General features: G+C 37.7%; 1 non-coding gene across 1 annotated transcript; it reads right to left on the bottom strand.

The window, feature by feature from the left end:
• Positions 1–4,092: 4,092 nt before the first annotated feature.
• Positions 4,093–4,199, bottom strand: LOC122437474. The gene has a single exon (XR_006268298.1). It is a non-coding gene; the product is annotated as a U6 spliceosomal RNA (small nuclear RNA).
• Between the last annotated feature and the right edge of the window lie 3,741 nt (positions 4,200–7,940).

Genomic DNA, 7,940 nt, shown 5'->3' with positions numbered 1-7,940 from the left:
ATGACAAATTGGACATGGTGGCTTTTTTAAATGATTGGTCAAAAATGACATACAGCAGGTGCCCTAAACCAACCCAAAATGAACAGATCAATACTAGCAAAGATATAAACTGTTGTTATTCTCACTTTGAGGGCTCTTCACCCCCTCTCAGTGTCTATGTTGAGAGCTCTGTATCTCTATCTTCTAAAATAAACTGTGTAAGATTTTGCAAGTTTATAAAGTTCAACTTTAGGCTCTATGAACAAGGACTTGGTTTCCCATTTCATCTGTGGGGACTCTTCACCCCTTCTCAGTACCTATGCTGAGAATTTTGCATCTTTATGATCTAAAATAAACTTTGCCTGTGTGAGTGTTTGCAAGTTTACAAAGTTTGATTTTCAGTTCTGGCAAACAAGGACTCAGTTTCCTATTTCACTGTGAGTAATAAAGGAGTTTTGATGCTGTTAGCATTTCAAGAAGTCTCTCTCCCTCTCTTCTTCTCCTCTGTATCTCCTTCCTTCATATGCCTATAACATGAACTTTAAGTTGACTTCTAACCAGGTCTCTTAGAGGAAAAATACAGTTTTAATCTTTCTGCCTTATTCTTGCCTGGTACATCAGTGTAGTTCAAGTCAACATCACAGGTTAGAGGAGACCCTTAGGGAGAAAAGATTTTCAGATTTCAGAACTGTTGATCTTTATTTTACAAGATGTGTAATGCAAAGTTGAAAATCTTAAAGTTACTCAATTGTGTCCAACTCTTTGACACTCCAAGGACTGTAGCCCTCCAGGTTCTTTTGTCCATGGAATTCTCCAGGCAAAAATACTGGAGTGGGTAGCAATTCCCTTCACCAGGAGATCTTCCCAGCCCAGGGATTGAGCCCATGTCTCCTGTACTGCAGGCAGATTCTTTATCTTCTGAACCACCAGAGAAGCCCCATAATGCAAAGGTAGCATAATGCAAATAATGTGACAGTTTGACCAGGGACCCTTAATTTAATATATTATCATTTCTGCACAATACATGAGTATTCAAACTGTTAAAAAACCAAAATTTAACTGAGTCAATTGTAGAGATCTTATTGGCTTTATTCAATGATTCATGAACTAGACAGCATCAAATCAAGCAGATAGAAAGGAGATCTGATGAACTGCACAAGATGAAAGACTTTTATAGGCAGAAGAGCTCAGAAACAAGGAAGTTATACTAGCCCCCTAAATAGGCTTTTCCTTTAAAAAAAAAAAAAAAAAAAAAAACTTTTTTGCAATGTTATTTTCCTTTACAGGATGTCAGAGGTGTATCAGACAGATTATCTAACTCATGTTCATCAGGCAATTCCTGTCTGAGGAGTTTAAGGTTGTTTCTGAGAGAGCTACAACTGTATTAAGTCTCAGTGCGGTGACAAATGGCTTACAGAAGTGGCAATCTTTTGGGTGTGTGGCCTTGTTTTTAACAATATGAAGAAATATTTTCACAGTAGTTCCAATCATGTTTTGACTGCAAATTAATTTTCTAAAAATTCTGGAAAATATAAGTGGTACTAAGAGTTTTTTGGGTTTGAAGTTATTAAAGATTGTGAATTAAGATTAGCAAAGTTAGTAAAGACCGGGTTAAGGAGAAGGGAGGTTGAAATTGACCTGTGCTTGTGCTCAGCACGCTAGTAAAGTAATGCTCAAAATTCTCCAAGCCAGGTTTCAGCAATACGTGAACCGAGAACTTCCAGGTGTTCAAGCTGGTTTTAGAAAAGGCAGAGGAACCACAGATCAAATTGCCAATATCCTCTGGGTCATCGAAAAAGTAAGAGAGTTCCAGAAAAACATCTATTTCTGCTTTATTGACTATGCCAAAGCCTTCGACTGTGTGGATCACAATAAACTGTGGAAAATTCTGAAGGAGATGGGAATACCAGACCACCTCACCTGCCTCTTGAGAAACCTTGTATGCAGGTCAGGAAGCAACAGTTAGAACTGGACATGGAACAACAGACTGGCTCCAAATAAGAAAAGGAGTAAGTCAAGGCTGTATATTGTCACCCTGCTTATTTAACTTACATGCCGAGTACATCATGAGAAACGCTGGGCTGGAAGAAGCACAAGCTGGAATCAAGATTGCTGGGAGAAATATCAGTAACCTCAGATATGCAGATGACACCACCCTTATGGCAGAAAGTGAAGAGGAACTAAAAAGCCTCTTGATGAAAGTGAAGGAGGAGAGTGAAAATGTTGGCTTAAAGCTCACCATTCAGAAAACTAAGATCATGGCATCTGGTCCCATCACCTCATGGGAAATAGATGGGGAGACAGTGGAAACAGTGACAGACTTTATTTTTTGGGGCTCCAAAATCACTGCAGATGGTGACTGCAGCCATGATATTAAAAGACGCTTACTCCTTGGAAGGAAAGTTATGACCAACCTAGATAGCATATTAAAAAGCAGAGACATTACTTTGACAACAAAGGGCCATCTGGTCAAGGCTATGGTTTTTCCAGTGGTCATGTATGGATGTGAGAGTTGGACTGTGAAGAAAGCTGAGCACCAAAAAATTGATGCTTTTGAACTGTGGTGTTGGAGAAGACTCTTGAGATTCCCTTGGACTGCAAGGAGATCCAACCAGTCCATCCTAAAGGAGATCAGTCCTGGGTGTTCATTGGAAAGACTGATGCTGAAGTTGAAACTCCAACACTTTGGCCACCTGATGTGAAGAGTTGACTCATTGGAAAAGACCCTGATGCCGGGAGGGATTGGCGGCAGGAGGAGAAGGGGACGACAGGATGAGATGGCAGGATGGCATCATCGACTTGATGGACATGAGTTTGAGTAAACTCTGGGAGTTGGTGATGGACAGGGCAGCCTGGCGTGCTGCGATTCATGGGGTCACAAAGAGCCGGACACGACTGAGGCTGAACTGAACTGTTCTCAGTTGTTAAGTCTTGTTCGACTCTTTTGAATGACTAGCCCACACGGCTCCTCTGTCAATGGGATCTCCCAGGCAAGAATACTGGAGTAGGTAGCCATTTCCTTCTCCATGAAATAAACATAAGTCTACTTATATCTGAAGTTCAACCTGGTGGCCAAATCTAACTGTCCGGAGCCACCAGTTCACTTTCAGCAACACACTGCTAACAATTTTCTTCTTTTTAAATCTTTCACATAGAGATGATGGCAGGGATCTAAAAGAGATTTGCTTTTCTATTTTTAATGGTCAAAATACCAGTATATAGTTTCTCTCAAGGTTACTTTTTCTTCCATTTAATGGGAATTTAGTTTAATGGGAAATAGGAAGAGAATCTAAATTTCCTAACTTTTATTATGCATTTTCTTCAACTTTTATTTAGCTACAATTAAAGACCATGTTCTTTTTCTCATTTTCTACATTATTGAGCTGTTTCCTTGAAGGAATAGATAATGCTCCTTGCTCTTCAAAGGGACAGAAATAAGAAAGGACATTAATCTTAGGTGCTCGTTTAAATCCTGTCCTTGGTGACGACCATTCAGATGATAATCTTTCCTGTTTTTTTAGGAGTAGAGAGACAAGTGTAAAGAAAATTCTTAAGATCTTTCCTCCTTTGGATGCCAACATTAACAGTATGCAGTTCAGTAACTGAGGCCCATGAAGACTTTTTAAACTAGCTGATACTATTAAGAGAACTGGTTTTGGGAGACATCCTTCCATTACAAACCCCTGAAGCCAATGGGTCAAACTATGTTCACTTATGACTTTGCTAGAGCTCCTAAAATAATTTTATTTTATAAATCATTCAATAAATTGATGTAGACATAACTATCATTTCACATATGAGGAAAGCAATGTGCTTTAAAAGAAATGTGGCATAGAAAAAAATGTTAAAAGAGTACTTTGTTTGTTAAATTATGTAGAAGAGATAGTTTAAAGAAGTTCAAGGTTTTTTTTTTTTTTTTTCAGAGAAGGTAATGTTAAAGAATAAGTAGATGGATGTATATTAATAGAACAAAGTTAATGCAATTAAATACACTAAATAAAATATAACCCTTTTTGAAATTATTGCTTTCTACATATTATTATGACTTTTATTTAAGTTGATATCCCAGTCAAGAGCAGTGAGAATTATGCTCTAGATTTATAATTGCTATGTAAAAATACAGCATTTTTCATAAATTTGAATGTTATTTTTGTGCAGGGACAATGCTAATTTTCTCTATATTGTTCCAATTGTAGCATAAATGTTGCTGAAGTAAGCCTTAAAGTATATCAAAATGCCAAAATCTAAAAAACTATATCAATGACTCAAGCAATTTGAGAAATCAGTCTAAAATGAACCTGAAATATTGACATTGTTGGACATTAGATACATTGGTCGTATGAGAACACTTGGCCTTACCCAGTGACGCTAGTATTAAAGAACATGTCTTCCAGTGAAGGAGACATAAAGAGTCATGGGTTCAATCCCTCAGTCAAGAAGATCCCCTGGAAGAGGACATCACAACCAACTCCAGTATTCATGCCTGGAGAGGAGCCTGGCAGGCTATGGTCCATGTGGTCACAAAGAGTCAGACATGACAGAAGCCACTTAGCACATGCATACATGGGAGAACTAATTTCTGATAGGACACTAGAGGGGAGTTAATAGCTTATATTTTAATAATAAGAAAGAACTATGAAAAAATGCATCTATATCTTAGAAGAAAATTTTAACAGACTTACATTTAATATTTCTAGAACTAACACCAAAAAAAAAAGATGTCCTATTCTTCAGAGGGGACTGGAATGAAAAGCAGGAAGTCAAGAAATACCTGGAGTAACAGGAAGTTTGGCCTTGGATTATAAAATGAAGCAAAGCAAAGGATAAAAGAATTTTGCCAAGAGAATGCATTGGTCATAGCAAACAACCTCTTCCAACAACACAAGAGATGACTCTACACTTGGACATCACCCAATGGTCAAGAATGAAATCAGACTGATTATATTCTTTGCAGCCAAAGAAGGGAAAGCTCTATACAGTCAGCAAAAACAGACCTGGAGATGACTGTGGCTCAGATCACGAACTCCTTATTTCAAACTTCAGACTTAAATTGAAGAAAGTAGGGAAAACCACTAGACAATTCAGTTATGACCTAAATCAAATCCCTTATGATTATACAATGGAAGTGACAAATAGATTCAAGGGATTACATCTGATAGAGTACCTGAAGAACTATGGACAGAGGTTCATAACACTGTACAGGAGGTGGTGATCAAAACCATCCCCAAGAAGAGACACAAAAAATAAGAATGGTTGTTTGAGGAGGCCTTGGAAATAGCTGAGAAAAGAAGAGAAGAAAAGGCAAAGGAGAAAAGGAAAGATATATTCATCTGAATGCAGAATTCCAAAGAACAGCAAGAAGAGACAAGAAAGCCTTTCTAAGTGATTGATGCAAAGAAATAGAGGAAAACAATAGAATGGGAAAGACTAGAGATTTCTTCAAGAAAATATGAGATACCAAAGGAACATTTCATGCAAAGATGGGCACAATAAAGGAGAGAAACAGTATGGGCCTAACGGAAGCAGAAGATATTAAGAAGAGGTGGCAAGAATACACAGAAGAGCTATACAAAAAAGATCTTCATGACCCAGATACTCACGATGGTATGATCACTCACCTGAAGCCAGACATCCTGGGAAGCCTCACTATGAACAGAGTTTGTGGAGGTGATGGAATTCCAGTTGAGCTATTTCAACCCCTAAAAGATGATGCTGGAAAGTGCTGCACTCAATATGCCAGCAAATTTGGAAAAATCAGGAGTGGTAATGGCCACAGGAATAGAAAAGATCAATTTTCATTCCCATCCCAAAGAAAAGCAATGCCAAATAATGTTCAGATTACCACACAATTGTACTCATTTCACACACTAGCAAAATAATGCACAAAATTCTCAAAGTGAGGCTTCAACAGTATGTGAACTGAGAACTTCCAGATGTTTAAGCTGGATTTAGGAAAGACAGAGGAGCCAGAGATCAAATTGCAAGCATCCACTGGATCATAGAAAAAGCAAGAGAATTCCATAAAAACATCTACTTCTTCATTGACTACGCTAATGCCTTTGACTGTGTGGATCATAATAAGCTGTGGAAAATTCTTAAAGAGATGGGACCACTTTACCTGCCTCCTGATAAATCTGCATGCAGGTCAAGAAGCAACATTTAGAACAGGACATGGAACACTGGACTTGTTGCAAATTGGAAAAGGAATAGTCAAGGCTGTATATTGCCACCTTGCTTATATAAATTATATGAAGAGTACATCATGTGAAATGCCAAGCTGGATGAAGCACAAGCTGGAATCAAGATATTGGGAGAAATATCAATAACCTCAGATATGCAGATGACACCATCCTTATGGCAGAAAGCAAGGAGGAAATAAAGAGCCTCTTGATGAAAGTGAAAGACAAAAGTAAAAAAGTTGTTGACTTAAAATTCAACATTCAAAAAACTAAGATCATGACATCTGGTCCTATCAATTCATGGCAAATAGATGGGAAAAAAATGAAAACAGTGACAGATTTCATTTTCTTGGACTCCAAATCACTGCAGATGGTGATTGCAGCCATGAATTTAAAAGTCACTTGCTCTTTGGAAGATCAGGTGTGACAAAGCAGGACAGCATATGAAAAAACAGAGATATCACTTTGCCAACAAAGGTCCATATTATCAAAGCTATGGTTTTTCCAGTAGTCATATATGGAGGTAAGAGTTGGACTGTAAAAAAAAAGCTGAGTGCTGAAGAATTGATGCTTTTGAACTGTGTTGTTGGTGAAGACTCTTGAGATTCCCTGGGACTGCAAGGAGATCCAAACAGTCAATCTTAAAGGAAATCAATTGTGAATATTCATTTGAAAGACCGATGCTGAAGCTGAGTCCCCAATACTTTGGCCACCTGATGCAAAGAACTGATTCATTGGAAAAGACCCTGCTGCTGGGAAAAACTGAAGGCAGGAGGAGAAGGGGAAGACAGAGGATGAAATAGTTGCATGCCATCACCGACTCCGTGGACATGAGTTTCAGCAATCTCCTGCAATTGGTTATGGACAGCGAAGCCTGTCGTGATGCATTGATGGGGTCACAAATAGTCAGACATGACTGAGCGACTGAAGTGAACTGAGCATTAATATAGAGAAGGTAATGGCAGTTCACCCCTCTATTCTTGCCTGGAAAATCCAATGGACAGAGGAATCTGGCAGGCTACAATACAAGGGGTTGCAAAGAGTCAGATAAGACTGAACATACATACACATAAATTTTATTTCATTATTAGAATTGACATTCAACAGATAATATATTGAAAATTAAAAGTTATTTACCTTAGAGATTACCAAAAAAGAATAATGGTTTTAAATGTTGACTAAGTGCAGGGCAGAGTACTAAATGCTTGCATATATTATCCTTATAATAAAACTATAGTTGAAGCTTTTTATATATTAATTTTATTGATGAAAAACAAAATTCTGAGAAGTTCAGAAATTTATCCAGCATTATAAGGCTAGTAACTGAAGAAATGAGGATTCAAAAATATTACTTAATAGTTTTTAAGTCAAGTCTATACAATTATCACATAGCATCTATTCTGAGATTGAGTGTACTTACTGTGTTCAATCTTTAATGAGGCAGATTTGTGATCCAGGCTTGTGATCTCAAGTCAGCCTTTCTAGTCTGAACTTCTCGCCTACAGTTACTTAATGTGTGATCTTGAGCTAATGTTTCTAAGGCTCATACTTTCATCTATATTATAGAAATACTAATAATACTCCCTTATTGTGTCGTTTGTGTACTACACTATAAACCAAGGAAGAGAGGACAGCAGATAGGAAGCAGATTGTTTTAAGGGTTAATTGCAATAATAGATCTTGCAAAAAATTAAAAACCAAAAACCCACAATAAAACACACCACTTACCATCAGCTCAGTTCAGTTCAGTCGCTCAGTCGTGTCTGACTCTTTGTGACCCCA

The sequence above is a fragment of the Cervus canadensis genome, chromosome 2, assembly GCF_019320065.1.
Source record: "Cervus canadensis isolate Bull #8, Minnesota chromosome 2, ASM1932006v1, whole genome shotgun sequence".
In the NCBI taxonomy this organism is placed as follows: Eukaryota; Metazoa; Chordata; class Mammalia; order Artiodactyla; family Cervidae; genus Cervus; species Cervus canadensis.
Note: the sequence above shows the minus strand (reverse complement) of the source record. Positions and strands in the feature narration are given on the sequence as shown.